The following is a 23,700-nucleotide window of genomic DNA, read 5'->3' on the forward strand; positions in this document are numbered from 1 at the left end:
TTTGTTGGATAGTTGTATAATTTACAATCATACCACATCTCCTTATTGCACAGTACGCAGTCTATGTAAGACTAACTATACTGGTGCTTCGGAGTTTCAATTTACTTCAACTGATATTTTCTGTGTACCAATTTATGAACATCTATCGATACATTATAACAAAGTAATAAAATGACAAATAATGTACAGGAACAATTATCTATACAGAATGACAAATAAGGAACATTTGTCTATATAAAATGATAATTAATGAACAATTATCTGTACATAATAAAAAATAATGGACGTTTATTTATACAGCAACAATTATGTATACAGAATGACAAGCAATGAACAAATGTATATACAGATGGACTACCAATGAACAAGCACTTATACAGAATAACGTGTATATACAGAATTACAAATAATGAACAATTATCTATATAGAATGACTAGAAATAAGTATATATACTGATGAATCAACAATAAGATGTATTTATACAGAATGACAAATAATGAACATTGAAATTTATGCGACTATGATACAAGTTAGAGGTTTAGCTAGCTATAAAACCAGGTTTTACCCACCATTTTCTACAGAAGAAAATGCCTGTACCAAGTCAGGAATATGACAGTTGTTTTCCATTCTTTTGATGGGTTTGAGCTTTTGATTTTGCCATTTTATAAGGGACTTTCTAATTTGAATTTTCCTTGGAGTTCGGTAATTTTATTATTTTACTTTTTATTTGTACAGATTTATACAGATGGACCACCAGATGAACATGTATTTATATATAAAGACATATAATTATGAACAATTACCTATACAACATGTCAAGTAAGGAACATCAATCTATACAACATGAGAAGTAATGAACATCAATCTATACAACATGTCAAGTAAGGAACATCAATCTATACAACATGACAAGTAATGAACAGTTATGTAAACTACTACTAAAATACGTTCATGCATTTGTTTATCACTCATCTTTATTCATAAGGGCTACATAGACTGGTCAAAACAAGAAAAAAATAATTTGGTTGATTTGAAATATCTTCTGTCTCGTACTTGTCTGATTACCTTATGCAGGAAATTGTTTGTAATAATACACAAAATAGTTTTGGTACTTAACAAGTAATTTTCAAAATCATTGAAATAAAGTCTTAGTTGAACACGTGCAACGTTTTGAAAGGGAAGTTATGCACAGTCTTTTGATTTTAGTTCTATGACCATTTGTTCATATTATAAAATAAACTAATTGTATACTTTTATTAGATTATGAACTTAATTTAAAAAGAGTTATAATGCGGATATACATTGCATTTTGCTCGATAACTGCAACACGTGTACTTACATGTACTTAATCATGTCTGAAAAAAGGTTAAAACGATTAGAAACAAGGCTCGTGTACACGGCGTCAGTGATTTTTATGAATTATACGAAGAGTTATATATACTAATACAGACAACAAACGATACAAATACCATCGATGTAATAAATATTCTAACAGAGTATGCATTGCTGTTTATATATGTTCTTCCTTTAATATTTACTGATTTAATCACTTCACTCAAGAGAAAAACAGAAAATGGCATATTAAATTTACTTAAGTTTGATGGTTACAAACTGCCAACGGACTGAATTATATGTATATTACCCATCAACGCACAGTTAATTTGTATAATTGATCAAGATTTTAGCTATTTGTGTTCATTGTCTGGGATATATATTAAAAAGACAGCAATTTCGGTTCATAGCGCTCTTGTCATTTTGTTTATACAACTTTCTCTGTTAATTTTCGCTCCTTGCATTCTTATCTTGAATTTTCTTAAAGACAGTGAAGAAGATTTGAAAATTTCTCGTGGATCATTTCAGTTTTATCAAGAGATAACCCACATTTGACTCATGAGTTTATCATTGACCTATTTGTTATGCTGAATCATTTTTCTAGGAAGTCAAAATTATTTTCAAAAACGATAAAACTAGCTAAAGTTAATACAATCTACAAAATGTGTAACACATGTTTAGAAATTACTCTCAACGGACCAGTAAATAGAAACCAGGATTGAAATTTTGTATTTGCGCCAGACGCGCGTTTCGTCTACAAAAGACTCATCAGTGACACTCGAATCAAAAAAAGTTAAAAAGGCCAAATAAAGTACATTTACTCGACCAAAAGACTTTTCTCCTACGTCACTTCATTTAAACGTACCTCAAACCGAATTACGTCATTGTACACTGACACATTAAGTAGGAATTAACGTGCTAGCTAATTTAATAAGGCGAAATTCCACATAAAGACATGTCACAGTATTCTAACTCCGAGCCGACTTGTCTTTGATCTAACTCGTAAATACTGAGAAAGTAGCAACGCAGCAGCAACTTTCAACTTTTCTTAACGCATCCGAGTATTAAACAACTATCCACCACACTCTATGCGAGCACGCTATTAGGAAGATTATCCAGCGGCACAAGTTAATTAACTAAACCTGAAGTGTAGCATAACATATCAATTTATTATTTTGTCATTTTTACTAGATATATTATTATAAGCTACTGAAACAGTTTAATATAGTGATATGAGGGTATGCCCTAATAAAAAAAACTCACAACAACATAATAACACTACAAGAATACATTTGGAGGTAAAAATACATACAGAATGAAAGAAAGTGTACATGTACCTACAATATAGCAATAGAATATATATTTTGGAAATAAGTATCATGTACTTTATTTTATTATTGGAAAGTTTGCACCACTTTCAAAATTAAGTAATTCGTATATGATATGTCATGTAATTCTTTGAAACAATGTGTAATCGGCAAAATTAATTCAGCATGATGGCATGTTAAGAAAATCAAATTTCAGAAATAAAAGAAATTAGAACTAAGATTTAAAAAGTTCTACTAAACGAGACAGGAAAGTCCGATGAAACCCTTCTACTCTTCACAGTAGTAATTACATAAGTGCAAAATAAAATAACATACTTCAACACACTGCTTTAATATTAAACCCAAAAAATGAAAAGATTATGTGTCCCTGTGACACCCTGTCCCTCTAGCAATTACACATTTCAATGTTCAATTAACCGTGAAATCTGAGTAAAAACCATAATTTGCAATATATTCGTCGAAATGCACATCATAATTCACATGTGTTTTAAGTTTCAAATTGATGTGATCACAACTTCATGATAAACTACCCTAACCCAAAACCGTAACATGTAAAACTGAAATTGGACAGACGTATGGACGAACGGACGCAAAGACCGAAAATCAAATATAACGTAGACATGGCAAACAACTTTCTTGACACGGCTTTGCAAGACCATGAACATGTTTTCTTGATCTATCACATTTTGCTGCTTGAATAACTTACATTTTTAAAAATAAACATGAATGGTAAGGTACCGTAAAGTTCATGTTAATGACGAATTCAAAATGAAGCTGTTGACGTTACCAAAACTATTGCCAATGCCGTTCGTGACGTCAATCAGAATAGTTCTCTTTTATTAAAAAGTAAAATAACAAAAAAACCGAACTCCAAGGAAAATTCAAATCGGAAAGTCCCTTATCAAATGGCAAAATAAAAAGCTCAAACACATCAAACGAATGGAAACAACCGTCATATTCCTGACTGGGTAAAGACATTTCCTTGTGTAGAAAATGGTGGATTAAACCTGGTTTTATAGCTAGCTAAACCTCTCACTTGTATGACAGTCGCAAAAAATTCCATTATATTGACAACAATGTGTGAAGAAAAGAAACAGACATAATAGGTAAAAATGTCAAAAATAGAGGTACAGCAGTCAACATTGTGTTATAATCTTAATCACTATATGAACAAACAAATATGTCAACAAAGAAAAACAAAATGGCAAATTGACAAAGTACATAAGCAAAAATGAAAGACAAGAATACAAAAAATGACCACAGCACAACAACACATTGGCGGGATGCATAAGTAATGAGCCACGCCAAAAGGATATTAAAAAAAATTGACCAAACAAAAAGGTTAATAATTTACAAAGAAAAATAAAAGAACACTAAAACACATAATTAAGATGATAAACAACGTCAGTACATGGAATCTATACTTCAAGACCATCATGTATTATTTGTGAAGTTGATACGGAATATTTATCAACAAGGTCTGAAGATTTTTTTGTAGTAAAAGGACGAGACGTTCTTTGACAAAACCCTTGTTCATCAACTTTTTGCTGAAACACTGATGACGTTTTATAAAGTCTGGGTAGCAGCTGCAATTTACTAATTATGTAAGTCCAAAAGGTTCAAGTTTCCGTTTCCTCTGTTTGAACATCTATGATATCCTGCTGGTAAAGTTCATCCATATGAACAATATTATGACGTAGTTCCCAAGGCTCAGTATAGCTGGCACGCACTAAATTGTTTTCATTTTGAGGCACTGTATTGTTCCCTGTGTTATTTCCGTCTGTTAGTTCAAATGGATTTCTCGTTATTGTATTCCGTCGAGATTTCTGGTTTGCTCTTGGACATAATTGTAGATTAAATCGCTTTCTGAAAGTGAAGTAGAAATTTCACATAATCAAAATAGGTGAAAAACGGCAATGATATCATGATTTGTATATTTATGATGCATACATATGGAACGCCAAAACTGTCTTTTATGTCCATTTTCATTATATGTTGTGCATTTACCTTTATATATATGATGTGCACTTGTCATTATATGATGTGCAAACACCTATATAATAAGCACATATCCTTATATGATGTGCAAATATTCTTATATGATGTGCAAACATCCTTATATGATGTGCAAATATACTTATATGATATGCAAATATACTTATATGATATGCAAATATATTTATATGTTCTGCATAAATCCTTATATGATGTACAAATATACTTATATGATCATCGATGTTATGGTCAATGAACATTGACCACGATTACGATTAAAACGATTACTGTCTTCGTCAGAACTGATTCCGATCTGCTTCTCCAGAATTACTATAAACCCGGCTCAAATCTGTAGCTATTGTTTGGAAAATGGTTGAGATTTTAAAAGAGATAAACCTTGGATCGTTGGTATCTTGTTTTAAAGATGAAAAAATCACATCTTATATAATTGTTGGAAAATTAACAAAATATGAATTGCAAAGTTCAGGTTTGATCGATTGTTCTATATACAATAATGAACATACGATTAAAGTTATCAATTTATGGATCCTCGACTGTTTATTGAGTACCTAGAGTTCAATTGATCTAGTAGAGGATATTTTGCATTTGTTTTTAATGCCAGTTTACTGGTTCTGATCTATTAGCTCTAGCCTCGAAAGTGCAATTTAAAGAAAAATTGAGACAATGCAACTTCACAAAAAAATAAACGTTTCAAACATTTCGGAGGAAGATTTAGATCAATTAAAACAAGATCTATTTGAAAAATTTCCTTCTTGCGGCGATTATATGATAAAACAACTTTTATTGCAAAAGACAGCTTTACGGGTATATGTATTCCCCTTTTGTTAATTGCCGCTTTATCTTAATTCATTTCCTATACCAATTAAATCACAGTCATTTTTAAAAGTATTTTATAACAATAGCTGTAAAATTTTCTACTCATGTATAAGTATACCGGCATTGATGATTGATTGATTAATTGGTGTTTAATGCCACTTTCAGCATTATCGTGCTATTTCGAGGCGGTCAGTTTATATTGGTGGAGGAAGCCTTATTGCCCGGAGAGAACAACCGACCTTCGTTAGGAAAACTGACAATTCTAGTCAATTAAGATTGGAAACTGCCTTCTTGTGCCGGATTCGAACTCACAACCTGAGTGTTGACAGGCTAGTGATACATTAGTTCGACTACTTAGACTACTCGGCCCCGGTGTGGATGAAAGGAGATATGGGATGAACTTCAACTCGGTGCATTACATTTGCGCACAGCTTTTTATTACATTTTCGTGCATTTATTCTACGGCTTTAACTAGACAGTGTCCCGCAAAATAAAAGGTTTAGTTTGAAGCCGCTCATATATACACCTCCAGACTCAAGAACTGTAAGCAGGGTTAAGGTACCGACCATTCATCTTTTTTTGGGGAGGCATGTTTTTTAAATGTTTGATTCCAAATTTCTTGAAAAAGACATAATTTGTTTCAGAAGGGAAGCAAACAAAATAGTTTGTCTCCATTGAAAATGTCTTTCCTATTTAGAGGCATTTGCTTCTTTAAGAAGTTGATACATAAAGTTCAAGTATGTTCATTTTTTGTAAAGTTTGCCTGATCATTTTAACTGTTCAAGATTCTCTTTATATATTACTTTTCTCAAGATATTAGTAAAAAAAAAGACACAAAAATGGGCAAAAATCGGACACTTAAAGGGTACTGACTCCTGTAAGGGACCGGTCATTTGTAACCCAAAAAAGAGGGGATACATTGTAGGAGGAAATTAAGGGGGCCTTGAAATTTTTCTGGGATAGAAAGGTGGTATTCTATTTTTTATATTTATAAATTTGCGGCGTATAATGGTATGGCGATGTCGTCGTCGTCCGAAGACACTTTGTTTCCAGAAAATAGCATATTAAGTGTATGGATCACTATCAAGGTACCATACTACAAAAGGAAGTTCGGGATTGATTTTGGGTTATCGTCTTAACTCTTTAGGAATAAGGGACCAAAAACAAGCATTTTACTTGTTTCAGGACAATCACTTGTGTATAAGTGTATGGATCTCTAGGAAATTGTACCACAAGATTCCATACCAAAAAAGGAAGTTTGGGATTAATTTTGGGTTATGGCCTTAACCGTTAAGGAACTAGGGGGCAAAAACAATACTTTTCTGATACAGTATAAATTGCTTTTTTCTTGACAAATTTCAATGGTGTTTAATTCAAAGTCTTGAATTCTTGGAGTTCTTAAATTTGTTAAATCTAACCGTGTAATTTTATTTTTGATTTTGGGCCCTGTTTTTAATTAGTCCGAAATTGAGGTCCAAAGGGTCCAAAATTATTCTTTGTTTTATTTCATCATAAATTCAATTATTTGGGTTCTTCGATATGCCGAATCTAATCGTGTATTAAGATTTTTTATTTTGAGACCCGTTTTTAAATTGGTCCACATTAAGGTCCAAAGGGTCTAAATTAAACTTTGTTTGATTTCAACAAAAATGGAATTATTGTTGTTTTCTTTAATATGCTGAATCTAACCACATATTTAGATTTTGGATATTGGACCATATAATAGGTAAATGTCCAATTTCAACTGTTTAAGATCTTGGACCACATTCATTCTGTGTCAGAAACCTATGCTGAGTCAAATATTTAATCATAATCAAAATTCAGAGCTGTATCAAGCTTGAACGATGTGTCCATACTTGCCCCAACTGTCCAGGGTTCGACCCACACCCTACACTTCCCCCTACAGTAAAAAAAATAGTTTTGACTCGAAAAGCATCATTTTTTACGCCTCGCTCCGCTAGCCTCAATTGTTAAGACCTATATCATAAGTTTCAACATGTTCTTCCAGCAGAGTATTTTTTATCTGTAGCTAAAATTGAATGAGTCAAAAAAAAAAAAAAAACCTTGTGAACTGTAATGAAGGCTGTAAGTAAGACATTTTTTTTTTTTTTTTTTTTTTTTTTTTTTTTTTTGCTGTTGCCAAAATTCCAAATTCCTGTGATTTTTATTTATTTATTTTTATCTCTTATTTTTCAAATATACGGATCATTTTATATTGATATATACGTATTATTTGGACATGTTGGATATATTAAATTATTATCATTAAGAAATAAAATTGAGAATGGAAATGGGGAATGTGTCAAAGAGACAACAACCCGACCATAGAACAGACAACAGCAGAAGATCACTAACAGGTCTTCAATGCAGCGAGAAATTCCCGCACCCGGAGGCGTCCTTAAATGTATATATTTTAGAAATAAGTTAACTAATAAGTACTACCCAAATTGTTATTTACTTCTTATGGTAAACGAAGGCCGGGATAAGGTACCGGTATTTTTTGTATCCAACTAACAAATGTCAAAATTTTCAATAAAGTAAAAAAAAATAAATAATGAAGGTGTGGTAAATATCAATGAGACCATAACCGGCATATCCAAATTAAGTTCCCTGAAGTCGCAAACAACTTCCATACTCTTCCATACGTGAAGTTCTAGATCAACTTCTGACGCAATATTTCATACTTATAATAGCAATAGAATTTTAATGCATTTTTTTTTTTGTTATTACGAACAAAAGTATTGAGAAATGTGTGTATGTGTGGGGGGGGGGGGGGGGGATATTTATGTCTTTGGTAGGGGATCTTGAATTTATTTTCCTTCTTCAAGTTGCGGACTTGAAAAAAATAAGAGTTATTCCCTTGTTTCCTCCCACGTCCCCCTCCCAATGAAAGAAAATGACCCTTAGTAGTTGATCTATAATTTCAGTCATGTTTAATTATTTATTTGTAAATCTGTTCTTGTCTATAGCATTTTGCAAGGAAAGGTTTCTTTATAAATAAGTTATCAAGATAATAAGCAATAAAACCACAAAACCCATGAGAGCCCAAATTGCCCAAATGGGACCTTTACTTTAGAGCATATTCAGACTTTTTTCATTGCACCATTCTTTTTTTTTTGTAAATCTATTGTAGTTTTCAAGATGAACGCAAAATATTAAAAGCCGCCACCTTAAGCTGAATCTCCCCGAACTGAACCTTTATCGAAAAAAAAATATTCAAGGGTTCTCAATTTTTAGAATGGTTGGAGGGACAAATATTTACAAAACATTATTTTTTACTTGAAAAAATGTGTTAAAATTTAGAATAAGATACTCGAGTCTTTATACAAAATCAATATGAAAGGTAGGGCTAACTATTTGGACATTTAAGGAATGACTGTAATATTTTTTCTGTCTATGAAGAAATAACATCAAAAATGTGGTGCACACTGAATAACCCGCGTAGCGGGTTATTTTAAAGTGTGCACCACATTTTTTATGTTATTTCGAATAGACAGAAAAAATATTACAGTCATTTCTTATAATTTAATTCTAAATTCCATTTTAAACCGTAGTAAACCATGAAAAAACGTTGATGACGTCACGGTCACATGACAAGATTATGTATATGAGCTGATAAACAAAACAACGTCAGCCAATCAGAAGACGCGTTACATCCAAAATTAAATTATTGCTCTAGATCGTGTATTGCTCGCCATTTCAGTTGTTTACAGTTTCTACCCAAAAATTATTTTTAAAGCCAATAACTCCTACAAGTATTCATCGCCGGAATAAATTTGGTGAAAATAGAAAGTACATGTAGGTATAGATCTTGACATTCTCCGCAATTTTTTATACTATTTCCCGTTGTTTTTCAATGGAAACTATGTGCCAACTGTGACCAGTATCGGCAAACTATCAATAGTTCATTTAGACACCAATCTGATTACAATACAGATCTTGTGTGTCCAAGCTTTGTTTACAGGGATCCACTGAAAACGCTCCATTCTATTTTCTGTTTTAATAAGTACCATTTGGGTTTTTTTGGTTTTGTCAGATTGATACACACCTTTAAAAATTTGAAGACTGAAATTTCATTGGCTTATGTAATAATTACCAGTACAGAAAATAAAATGGAGTGGTGTCAGATCCTTGTAACCAAAGCTTAGACAGGTTTTGTATCTTAATCAGATTGGTTAGGCACCGACTATTCATCTTTTGTGGGGCGGGAGCATGTGTATTTTCTTGTGCTCAGGAAAAACATGTTTTTCGACTTCAATAGAAAATAATTTTTTTTTCAATAACAAGGTAAATTTTTTTAATTTTATTATTGTCATATTTTTCCCTCATTTTCAATGGAAACAAACTATTTTTGCGCTTCCCTTCTGAAATAAATCAAGTCTTTTTTAAGAAATTTGGAATCAAACATTTAAAAAAAAAAAGATGAATGGTCGGTACCTTAGCCCTGTTTACAGTTCGATTCCTTGTGTCTGGAGGTGTATATATGAGCGGCTTCCCACGCGGGTAACTGTCTAGTTGAGGCCCCGTCTCGGTGAATTCGTGGTAGCGTGTTTGCTTCGAGTGCGGGGGAGGGGGTCGTGGGTTCGAACCCAAGCCGGGTCAAACCAAAGACTTTAAAATTGGCATTTGATGCTTCCCAACTAAGCACGCGGCATTTAGGAATAGTAGCAAAGACTGGTCGCCTGGGAATCAAATAATGTGTCCGGGTAAGGTGACATGTCTTCCTGTGGAATTTTCCGCTGGACGTTAAGCATCCACCCATCATTATCTAGTTGAAGCTGTAAAATAAATGCACGAAAAAATTATAAAAAGCTGGGTGGCCGAGTGGTCTAAGTAGTCGAACTACTGTATCACTAGCCTGTCAACACTTGGGTTGTGAATTCGAATCCTGCACGTGGCATGTAAGCTCGACTCAAATCTTAATTGACTAGAACTGTCAGTTTTTATACCGAAGGTCGGTGGTTGTCTCCCGGCACTACAGCTTCCTCCACCAATATAAACTGACGCCTCGAAATAACACGATAGTGTTGAAAGTGGCGTTAAACACCATTTAATCAACCAATTAACCAATCAATCAATCAATCAATCAATCATCCATACCAGTATAAATATGCATGAGTAGATAATTTTATAGCTATTGTTATGAAATACATTTAAAAATGGCTGTGCTTGTATTGGTGTCCTTTGCTTAAAAAGTTGTTTTATCATATTTTCGCCGCAGCCGTGAAATTCTTCAACTAGCTCCTGTATAAGTTGATCTAAATCTTGCTTCAAAATTTTTGAAACGTTGATTTTTGTTAAATTGCACGGTCTTACTTTTTTCCATAAAATGCACTTTCGGAAGCTGATACGAGGCTGGAGCTACTAGGTCAGAAACAGTAAACTGGCATTCAAAAACAAAATGGAGAATATCCTCACGTTGATCAAATATTTGAAATCCAGGTGCTCAATTTAAAAATTTTCAACGTATGTTCATTATTGAAAACCCTTCGATTAAACCTAAACTTTGCAATTCATATTTTGTCAATTTTCCAACAATTATATAAGATGTGATTTTTTTCATCTTTAAAACGAGGTACCAACCTGCCACTGTTTATCTCTTTTGAAATCTCTACCATTTTCCAAACAATAGCTACAGATTTGAGCCGGGTTTATAGTAATTCCGGAGAAGCAGATCGGAATCAGTTCTGACGTAGACAGTAATCGTAAACCGAACCACATCATATAATGTTACAAGCCCATAATATAATGACACAACTACATCATATAAAGATGTTTGCAAACAATATAAGGGAAACTGCACATAATATAAGAATATTTACACATCATATAAGTATATTTATAATAAGGGAAACTGCACATAATACAAGAATATTTGCACATCATATAAGGATGTTTGCACATCATATAAGGATGTTTGCACATCATATAAGAATATTTGCACATTATATAAGGATATTTTGCATATCATACAAAGGTGTTTGCACATCATATAATGACAAGTGCACATCATATAAGAATGTTTGCTTATCATATAATGATGTTTGCACATTATATAAGGATATTTACATATCATATAACGGTGTTTTCACATCATATAATGACAAGTGCACATCATACAAGTATATTTGCACATCATATAATGAAAATGGGCATAACAAGACAGTTTTGGCGTTCCATACATGACCAGATGAATTGCGTGTTTTATTCTCGTGATTGGTGTACTGTAATGCAATATATATTCATCAAATGCTAAGAAAGACGGTACCGTTCTGTACAGAATAAAAAATAAAAGGTGATGTGGTGAAGACGTCAATGAGGCAGGAATTTTCAAAGCAACTACAAAAATAATTTTTAGGAGCAATTAATATTAGCACTTGTTGCTGGTTTCTTTAACCTATTTGCCACAATATGAATTTAGATTGTATTAGATTTATTAAATTTATAATAAAAAGTAAAAAAGCAAAAATACCGAACTTCAAAAAATTTCAAAACGGAAAGTCCTTTATCAAATGGCAAAAATCAAAAGCTCAAACACATCAAACGTCATATTCCTGCATTTCCTTATGTAGAAAATTATTGTTTACACTCAACCTGACATGGAAAATATGTTGCGGGGTCAACAAATTAAGATTTCTCAGTCCTCCTGTTTTTATTTAGATTAGTGCGCTAATATAATCATTAACCGTCTGGTTACAGCTTAACCGAGACAAAAAAAACGCCTATAAGACATTGAAGAGCAACAAAACAAAATTAGCCTACAATGAAAGCCAAAATATTAAAGGTCATCTATTTATCTAAGGTGAGCTGTAAACGCAGTTTTACTACAATAACAGTTTATAATCTGAAAATTGCAATATGAATATTTCGTTCACCTCATCGTAGTATCAAAGTACGGCAAATGGGCAACAAGATATCTAAACATTGACAAACTTGCTACAGAATACGAAGTTCTAGGTTTTGTTATTTAGGTTCTTTTTTTTAGACTATTTAAATATATTATGGAGCAATAAGTAAACCGATTGGTACTAGCTAACTAATCTCTTATTGCATATTCATCCATAATATGTTGACAACCTTTTATCTTATCTAATTTGTAAAGATTTACAGGATATGTCTTTCATCATCTGAAGTTGATATAATTATTATAAAGATAAGGAGATGTGGTAAGATTTTCAATTTGACAACTATTCACCAGAGTTCAACTGAAGTGGATGTGAGCAATTATAGAGAACCATACGGCCTTCAACAATTATGCATAGATATGTTTTACATTGCAATTGGAACACAATTACTGTTATACTGGTGCACATAGGAATTTCTTTAATTTTCTATGAATGTATGACCCGTGTGCTTCAATGTTGGGATCGTATTAGACGATTTATAAAAGGGTCCAAAGTATATAGATTCTTCCTTTTAAGAATATACCATTGAAAGTAAATAATACTTTTTTCCTTTTCGTGTATAAACATGCACATATACGCTCTATAAAAAGTTCATATTCATATTTATCTTAGGCGGATGTAATTTTCCCTGCAACTAAATTTGTATAACTCCCAACAATAGAGAACGCTTTTGTCTATCTTTCATTACAATATGTTCGGTTTGTATAACTTTCACGATCTCTACATACTGAAAATTGGTGTTAATGCAAGACATGTTTGTCTTTAAGCTTGATGAAAGTTTGAATAGCATGCAATTGTCCATTTTGGAAAGCAGCGTTTGGATATGAAAATGAAATTAAAATGTTGTTGCGATATGATTTTCTCAATGCTGTTGATCCTACATCTCCTTCTAGAATTATGATATCTATTGATCACAGATATCCACACTTGCAGATAAAAATCACAAGGACTCGGTTAGCAGATTAAACTTTTGTTAATCTTTTTTTTTTCATTTTTTTTGTCGTATTTCCTGTCTATTTGTATTACATTATTAACGAATTTAACGTTAGTATCAATATTTCTTTGTTTTCTAGCAATGTGCACTTTACTATCCATATCCGTATATTGAAAAATCCTAAATCCAAAAGGAATCGAAGTCGACATTTTGAATAGCCTACCCTTTTTTTAATAAAAATAACTAAAAATATTTCTATGTGACTATATACCTTACAAAGGCACTCATGTCCTTTCTAAATGATTTTTATATTAAAAGCATGTATTGATTTTCCGATCAACGACACTCTAACTCAGATATCGCTTCGAATTCATTCAGGTAAAAACAATCAAATTTCCAGGCGAAAGCAACGTTACTGGCAAACGTCGTTTTTCACCAACACAGACGAAATTAGAGATAAATCTGTCAAATTCCCTGGAAAATTGACTTTGTTGACCCGAACGAAAGAATAGCTGAGTAAGGGTGTCGTTGGTTAGAAAATCAGTACATAAGTTTCATTAGAATAATTGTTTTTATTTTTTTACAAAATTAGTGATCACTCCAAGTAGCTCATCATACCTTCTCCTTGACAAAAAGGTCTATAATGAAGATTTGTAAAAGGACTAGATCAAATGGACTGAGTCTTTGATTAATCGAATGACACCATTGTTCTTTTTTACTGTATCATAGTTGCCATATAAACATGCAGACGTTATAATTGTTTGATTTGATTGTATTTTTTCAGTTATAAATCGACACTTTATCTACAACTGAATTTTTAGAACTAGTATATTATGCATTTGTTTTTTTTTAGAAAACCCTGTTTATTTCATTTTTCATGTATAGATCTGCTTAATTTACTTCGTTTTGATGTTACCTATATGTTTATATTATATTACCTGAAGATGATCATAAGTATAAATAAAATGCACACTCCAAAAAGAACAATATTCACCACGACTATTTCTTCTACAAAACAAATGTGTTAAACAGATTTTTAATACAGTTTGATCTTAAAGTTAATTTCTTATCTAAACTAATATGTTGATTTCAAACATTTTAGAACAGTTGTACTCATTTTGAAAATGTTGTTATATTAATGCAGTACTGAAACTTTTCATTTCTCCGAGTTATAAGCCACTTGTCAATTATCAAAAGGAACAATAAAACAGCAGCTATATAAGGGGGCTGATGGTTTTTTTTCCTCCTTCGTGATCGTGGAATTTTGCTTTCCGTGATTCGTTTTTTCATGGATTCATTGTCCATGACTAGTGATTAGTGCATTTTTCGTGACTCGTTTTCAGTTCAATTTTATATACGTTCTCCGTGATGAAGGTATGAAATCGTCGTTTTTCGTGAACAGTTTTGTGGTAATAAAATAAAAAAACCCTATTGTATCTTAAGAGTTGTCGTTCTTAAAGGACTGGTACTATCGGAAGCAATGTACGGAAACCAGTCGCTAAAATTTTTAAGTAGCGCGAAACTGGCTCCTGGCATTTTAATCAGACAGGTTTCAGAGTATGATTCTGACTCCGATGTTGCAGATGAACATGGACCTGTTTTTGACACCCTAGCATGTTTCGATTTTATGCAAGGGGCCGTATAAGCAGAAATTGGACTCACTGCCGCATTCGCGTCGCTTATGTTGCGGCAACCGAGGCAAAAAAATAATAAAAAACTCTTCATTATATTCTTTTATACAATTTTCACAAAATACAACAGACTCGCTACTTAACGCTTATATACCGACTTACATCGTATTGTTGCCGATATTGATTCATACCCTGTTGCGAGTTCAAAACTAACTAATGGAAACATTTCCCTCCCCTTATTGAAAATCCCCGGCGACCCCTTTGCGGTAGCTTTTAGTAATCTAAATATGTCGGAGTCAAAGAAATCGACACAATTAAAGCTGAAAAATTTATCTTATCCCACCCAAGCAAAATCAAAAGAATAGATGATGATCCAACTCACGGGCCTTCTCCGATCGAAACACTTGACCATTCAGGGAAGTTATTAATTTTGTGTGAGAAACATTTCTAGTATATGAAGGTCTGGGTGAGCTTTACAGCATACAGAAAAAATACCCTGAAATCAATTTAAATTTAAAAGAATAGAGATTTAAAATGGTGCTTCAATATAAAAGAAATGAAAATCAAGTTATGGACAAAAAGAATTAATAATAAATATTTGAAGACCCCATTCAAACCCTCATATATAACCGGTAACTTCTAAAATTGAAACATCGATGTGTTGACATTTTCCCCTACGTGAAGTCGGCTATTGGTACTTTACGGAAAGGAATGGAACAGAACGGAACGGAACGGAATTTCATTTAAGGTATCCATAGGGGGCATCTATCAAAATTTCAAAAAATCTTCAAAAACAAAACAAACTTTAAATTTCGCTGTTTACGGTTTTCAATATATAGATAACACAATTGTATACTAAATCTCATCTTCACATGTAAAATGTGTAATAATGTATAACATCGGAAAATATCCTGTAGATGTACATTCATGTCCTGATAAATTATCATGAATTTGACGCACTGGCAGGTCAGAGAAAAAACTCTTACTCCTTTCATTCATTACAATATATAAGAAGACAGACCTCCCGTCGTCCTTTCCGGCGATGATTAGAAACATTGATTTTGATTTTAACTTATAAAATTTAATATTCCGTTCCGTTCCGTTCGTTCTGTTCCGTTTCGCAAAGTACCAATTGCTCTGAGGAATTGGTATTTAACGGAATCAACGGAAACAGACATCTATGTAAAAGAAGGTATGCTTCATTTTTTTTTGTCTTACCCATCTTTTTTTAAATGAGTGGAAAGTGTTTCAGATATGAATTCAATAACCGGATCAATAATTTATATGAAATAGGCAAGTCAGACAAAAAGTGTTACTCCTTTCAATCGTAATTATATCTAAGTAGACAAGACCTTCCGTTGTCCTTTCCGACGATGATTAGAAACATTGATTCTGATTTTAACTTTTTAAATTTGTTATTCCGTTCCGTTCCGTTCCGCAAAGTACCAATTGCTCAGAGGAATTGGTATTTAACGGAATCAACGGAAACAGACATCTATGTTAAAGACGGTATGATTCCTTTTTTTTTTTACTTACACCTCTTCTTTTAAATGAGTTGTAAGTGTTTTAGATGTGCATTCAATAACTGGATATTATAATTTATATGAAATAGGCAAGTCAGACAAAAAGTATTACTCTTTTCATTCGTAATTACATCTAAGAAGACGATTAGAAACATTGATTCTGATTTTAACTTTTAAATTTGTTATTCTGTTCCGTTCCGTTCCGCAAAGTACCAATTGTTCTGAGGAATTGGTATTTAACGGAATCAACGGAAACAGACATCTATGTAAAAGACGGTATGCCCTTTATAGTTTGCTGTTCGGTGTGAGCCAATGCTCCGTGTTGAAGGCCGTACCTTGACCTATAATGGTTTACTTTTATAAATTGTAACTTGGATGGAGAGTTGTCTCATTGACACTCATACCAAATCATCCTATACCTATGATTCCATTTTTTTTGTCGTACACCTCTTTTTTTAAATGAGTGGTAAGTGTTTTAGATATGGATTCAATAACCTAATCAATAATTTATATGAAATAGGCAAGTCAAACAAAAAGTATTACTCCTTTCATTCGTAATTATATATAAGAAGACAAGACCTCCCGTCGTCCTTTCCGACGATGATTAGACACATTGATTCTGATTTTAACTTTTTGAATTTGTTATTTCGTTCCGTTCCGTTCCGCAAAGTACCAATTGCTCTGAGGAATTGGTATTTAACGGAATCAACGGAAACAGACATCTATGTTAAAGACGGTATGATTCCTTTTTTTTTTTTACTTACACCTCTTCTTTTAAATGAGTGGTAAGTGTTTTAGATATGTATTCAATAACTGAATAAATAATTTATATGAAATAGGCAAGTCAGACAAAAAGTATTATTCTTTTCATTTGTAATTATATATAAGAAGACGATTAGAAACATTGATTCTGATTTTAACTTTTTAAATTTGTTATTCCGTTCCGTTCCGTTCCGCAAAGTACCAATTGCTCTGAGGAATTGGTATTTAACGGAATCGAACGGAAACAGACATCTGTTATGTAAAAGAAAGTAATATTATTTGTTTTTGTCTTACACCTTTTTTAAATGAAAAGGAAAAAAGAAAAGGGGGCAAGATCTTTTCTCTTAATGTGTTTTAAACTGTTGTTAACTGTTATATTGTACTTAAAACATATATATGCTGTTAACTGTTATTTGCTAGTTATAGCTGTTATCTGTTTCTTAAAATTTTCATTATTGTTAACTGTTAACTGAAAAAAAATACCCATGTTAGCTGTTTTAATGGTCAGTTCACTGTTAACTGTTTGCTTACCCATTTTAATATAGCAAAAAATAAATTTGCTTTGCTTCGATCGGCTATGACAAAATTAATAACACTTTCATATAGAATAGGTAATGAGACTAAAAATTGTGCTCAATTGGAGTAAGTTGATACATGTAAATGAGATCACATGCATTAGCTAAGCATATCAGAAAAAATTTCATTAAATCACAACCTCCACTCCACCTTCATTATCTTCTACTGATACAATGCATGTTTTATTGAAAATGATAATATTATTTAACATTAAACAATGTATTAAGAAATGTAAAGGAGTTGAAATTGTTATGTCTTTCAAATTTTTATTTTTGCCTCTCATCTTCTCTTATAGAAAAAAAAATGACCGGTCCCTATAAAATGGACTATATCAAACTGTATTAAAACCTCCTATTGCACGGAAGACTAGGGAGGGTGTTTAAACTTCTTAAAAGCTGCTAGAGGCCTCGGTGGCTCGGTGGCCGAGTGATCTAAGTAGTTCTACTACTGTAATCACTAGTCAGTCAACACTGAGGTTGTGAGTTCGAACCCTGCTCGTGTGGGTACACTCGACTCCAATCTCGAAGGTCGGTGGTTTTCTCCAGGCACTCCGGCTTCCTCCACCAAAAAAAAAAAACTGCCCGCCACGAAATAGCCCACAAGTGGTGCTTAAAAGTGGCGTTAAAATATCAAACAATTAAAAATCAAATTAAACATTGCTATATATGAGGATGTGCAAAACATTTTGGTATATTTTTCGGGAAAAATTAAAAGATAATAAACAAGAAGGTATTCAGTAAATTTTGCAATTAAAATCATTAGATCATATTTATATTGGAGTAAACAATTATGTGTTTCTTATTGGTCTGTCTTGTTTGATCTTTTAGTTTTTGTAAGTTATTGTGCCATTTTGCCGTGCCTTTAGATTTGATTGCTTTTATTGTGTTGGGGCCATCCAGAGCTGACTGCCTGTTCGTTGGTAGTTCCCGCTCTGTTGAAGGTTATGTGTTAAGCGCTGGATGTCTTATTTAATACATTGGGTGATTCGGTGATGTCTTCGTGCCATTGCCCCATATCGATCATTTTTCATATATCCAGTAAACATGTTTATATCCTCATTAATATGACTTTATATATAGACGATCATAGACAGCTAGATTGTCAACTGATATATCAAAGACAACAGACAAATGATGGCCAAAGCTCTCCTGGCCTTTAGAATATTCAGATATGAACTGACTTGGCTTAGTACAAAATGTATATACAAGTACATGAATCAAATAAAGTTAACAAATAGAAATTTTAATACGTCATGGAACTTCCTTTACAATGTCACAAACTGCAGTATTGTGTAAAAAAATGTTTTTAATATTTGCTGAAAAAAATAATTTGTTTGTGATTTCCTATCAAATATAATGATCAGTGTTTCTAATCATCGTCGGAACGGGTGGCGGAAGGCCTCTCTTTTTAGAAATATTTACGAATGGAAGGCTCTTTTTAGAAATATTTACGAATGGAAGGAGTAGGACTTTTTGTCTAACCTGCATTTGTGTTAAATTCATAATTATTGATCCGGTCGAAAATGCTATCTAAAACACTTACCACTCATGCAAAAAAAAGAGGTGTCAGGCAATTGTTTTTATCATACTGCTTTTGTTACGTAACAGATGTCTGTTTCCGTTCGATTCCGTTAAATACCAATTCCTCAGAACAAACGGTACTTTGCGGAACGGAACGGAACAGAATAACAAATTTAAAAAGTTAAAATCAGAATCAATGTTTCTAATCGTCTTCTTATATATAATTACAAATGAAAAGAATAATACTTTTTGTCTGACTTGCCTATTTCATATAAATTATTTATTCAGTTATTGAATACATATCTAAAACACTTACCACTCATTTAAAAGAAGAGGTGTAAGTAAAAAAAAAAAAGGAATCATACCGTCTTTAACATAGATGTCTGTTTCCGTTGATTCCGTTAAATACCAATTCCTCAGAACAATTGGTACTTTGCGGAACGGAACGGAACGAAATAACAAATTCAAAAAGTTAAAATCAGAATCAATGTGTCTAATCATCGTCGGAAAGGACGACGGGAGGTCTTGTCTTCTTATATATAATTACGAATGAAAGGAGTAATACTTTATGTTTGACTTGTCTATTTCATATAAATTATTGATCCGGTCATTGAATGCATATCTAAAACACTTATCACTCATTTAAAAAAGAGGTGTAAGACAACAACAAAAAATGAATCATACCTTCTTTTACATAGATGTCTGTTTCCGTTGATTCCGTTAAATACCAATTCCTCAGAGCAATTGGTACTTTGCGGAACGGAACGGAACGGAACGGAACAGAATAACTAATTTAAAAGTTAAAATCAGAATCAATGTTTCTAATCATCGCCGGAAAGGACGACGGGAGGTCTGTCCTCTTAGATATCATAATGAATGAAAGGAGTAAGACTTTTTTTCTCTGACCTGCCAATGCGTCAAATTTATGTTATTTTGTCAGGACATGAATGTACATCTACAGGATATTTTCCGATGTTATACATTATTACACATTTTACATGTGAAGATGAGATTTAGTATACAATTGTGTTATCTGTATATAGAAAACCGCAAACAGAAAAATTTAAAGTTTGTTTTGTTTTAATGATTTTTCGAAATTTTGATAGATGCCCCTTATGGATACCTTAAATGAAATTCCGTTCCGCTCCGTTCCGTAAAGTACCAATAGCCCGTGTAGTCCTTCAATTAATACACAGAGTTTCATTGGCTTTTATACCAAATAAAATAAAATATACATTAATTAATTTGCACAGAAAAAATTCAAATGCTGTTTTCATTTATTATGAAGAGTTCATAAAAACGTAAATGTTTCCGTTAGTACTTCGCCAGTTGTCACTTTCACAATAGGAAAAAGTTTAAAATCATGTAAGAATTTGAAGACCTTTTAAGAAATATCAGGGCGAAAACAGCCAATAAAAGTGCCGTGACACTTTCAATAAAGGTTCGTCACAGTCAAATTAACTTTAGTATAGTGATATCCAAACTGATTTAACCGCCTCAGTGGTCTCGTGTTCAGCGCGAGTGTGGGGGTTTGAACCTGACCGGGTCAATTCAAAGACTTTAAAATTGGTATTTGCTGCTTCTCCTTTAAGCACTCAGCTTTAAGGAGTAAGAGCAAAGACTGGTCGGCTCGGAGTCAGAATAATGTGTCCGGGTGAGGTAACATGTCTTTCTGCAGACTGTTACCTTGTGAACTAGCACGTTAAAATTCCGACTCTAGAACAAAGCAAGGCTTATACTCATATAACATTGACATGTTCTCGTCCTGAATATGCATACTAATTTGCCGCTGGACGTTTAGCAGCCATCCATCATCATCATCCAAACTGATTATATATATAGTATACTTGCTAAAACTTTCCAGGAAATGCCAGTGAAAAATGTACTTAATGATTATCAAGTTAGTTATGAAATGTGAAACCCCCCCCCCCCCCCCCAACCACCACCACCACCACCTCTTATATATACTAGTCAACAAAAGTAACGAGATACACAAGTTTGAACTCCAATTTATCATAAAATATAATAAATAGGAAAAACTGTTGAATTATTCAATCAAAAACATTCATTTGTAAAGCAAATGAATATGATTAGTAGAATCTGACCAAATTGGAAAGTGAGAAAATACCGTGTTATTGAACACAGGGGTCAAATTTATTTTTGCGAAAAATGGTGACAAAAGTCGGCACTTAATTTCGAAGATGAGAATTAAGTATTCAAAAATCTGCAAAGGCATTCAAAATCTTAAGCAGACCATGTTTAAGTTTTAAGTTCTAATATCGATTTTTGAATTTTTGGGTGAAAATACGATTTTTGAAACAACAAAAACTGCAAAAAAAGATCGCGTATTTGCCTTAAGTCAATGGTTTTGATAAGAAAATAACACTCTGTAAATATTAGACCAATTGAGCAATTATTTACCTTTTTACAGTGCATCCAATTTATTTATATATGGAAAATACATTGCCTTGTATCGTTTCTTTTGTTGACTAGTATATATTCAAAGGTTCTCAATTTACAAATTTGCATTATATTTATACTTGGTTTTCCCGTTTGAATGGTTTTACACTAGTAATTTTTGGGGCCCTTTATAGCTTGCTGTTCGGTGCGAGCCAAGGATCCGTGTTGAAGACCGTACTTTGACCTATAATGATTTACTTTTATAAATTTTGACCTTGATGGAGAGTTGTCTCATTGGCACTCATACCACATCTTCTTATATCTAGACAACTATGTTATAAATGATCGTTTAAGACTAAATCATTTTCTTGTGAGTGTGTTGTGACCTCGTTTGTCTTTTTGTAGTCATTCATTTTTTGCAATGTCGTTGTCATTTTCTCTAGACTTTTGAGTTTTGAATGTCACCTTGGTATCATCTATCTCTTTTTTATAAAAATAATCAAATGTAGATTTTTTAAAAACGAATGTTTGTGGAAGTTATTTTGAAGTTTGATGTGGTGTACACTGTTTTTCTAAGTTTTACATATCATACCGAATGTTTTATTGTTCATCAACATCTCACCAGACCTTTGTACATCAGAAACGTTTGCAGAAGTAGGCTTAAAGGAACTTTCAAATGTTGATTCTGTCGAGTCTGCAAGAAATACGGTACTATATTTCACATGTACTTGCGTGTTTAAATAACCTGCAAAATGAACACAAAGACAACTAACTACATTATTATAACGGTATTTAACGTTTTGTACAAGGTAAATGTGCGACAATGGTGCCTTTGAAAAAAACATTTATTAGAAAACAATTCAACATTAAAAAGAAGGACTCCTGATATATAAAACTTAATAAAGTTTATTTCAAATAAAAAAAATAAATGTTAGTTAGATGTTTCTTTTTGCATCTTCAACATATTTACAATTGTACATAGTCTTATGGCGAACAAGTATGTTTATTATTTTTTTTTGTCCTTCAAATACATATTTTGTGGGTAAATCAGTAAACAAGAAATGAATACCATCTTGACTTTTCAATTTAAATTTTGACTAGAACGAAACAAAAAGCTTCACTCAATGTCACTTACACGTACAATTGAAGAATATTGATTGCATCTTTCCCATTGATCTTGGTAATAAATGATACTACAGATACAGTTAAATATGCTCCATATCCTGATTTACATCTAGAAATGTACAATGAGGGCAGGGTAAGAACTTTACGACAAAAGAGATAATTTCGATTTTCCCATTGTGAACTTTCAATTTATTTGTAGCAACATGCCGGATGCCACAATTTGATCATTATCTCGTCCGGAGTACTTGTATAAGAGATAAGTTAAACCCCTGGTTTTGGTTAAGCTACATTTTAAATATCCAAACCAATTCAGTCCTTGATACGTATACAGAAGGGGAAGCAGAAGTTTCAAAAGGTATGGACGAACTTATGGATGTATGAATGGACGGACATACAAGGGCACTGCAGTATTATTATCCAATCCATGGGAATATAAGATAGAACAAGAACAAATGTGATATAATCATGATCAGTTTAGATATCGTAATACCATGCAGTGGATTCGTATATTGTATTACTTTCTGTGTATTGTGGGTAACTAGTGTTGGATTGCTGTTTCATGAATATTTTCTTTCAATCATACATACACACGTATATCCATAGTATTTATGACATGTGTAACAGAACAATCATAAATGCATTGGTTAAATTAAAAAAGGATAATAACAATTCGCAAAATTTGGCTTTATTTCAAACAAACTAATTTTGTATAGATACTTCTTTTGTCAAAATTATTTTATTAAAAGATATATAAAATAAAAATCTCCCTCCAAAATAAATTCTTTTCAAAGAAACATCCAGTAGACATGAAATAAAAATTAAACTGAAACT

The 23,700-nt window shown here is 32.5% G+C and overlaps 1 long non-coding RNA gene across 1 annotated transcript; it reads right to left on the reverse strand.

Moving 5' to 3' along the window:
• Positions 1 to 746: 746 nt before the first annotated feature.
• LOC127707804 (uncharacterized) lies at positions 747 to 22,420 on the reverse strand. Its single transcript, XR_007985018.1, has 3 exons — positions 22,337 to 22,420; positions 14,271 to 14,340; positions 747 to 4,527 (listed from the first exon to the last, which is right to left on the reverse strand). It is a non-coding gene; the product is annotated as an uncharacterized LOC127707804 (long non-coding RNA).
• Positions 22,421 to 23,700: the final 1,280 nt, after the last annotated feature.

Source organism: Mytilus californianus, unplaced genomic scaffold (genome assembly GCF_021869535.1).
Source record: "Mytilus californianus isolate M0D057914Y unplaced genomic scaffold, xbMytCali1.0.p SCAF_7, whole genome shotgun sequence".
In the NCBI taxonomy this organism is placed as follows: Eukaryota; Metazoa; Mollusca; class Bivalvia; order Mytilida; family Mytilidae; genus Mytilus; species Mytilus californianus.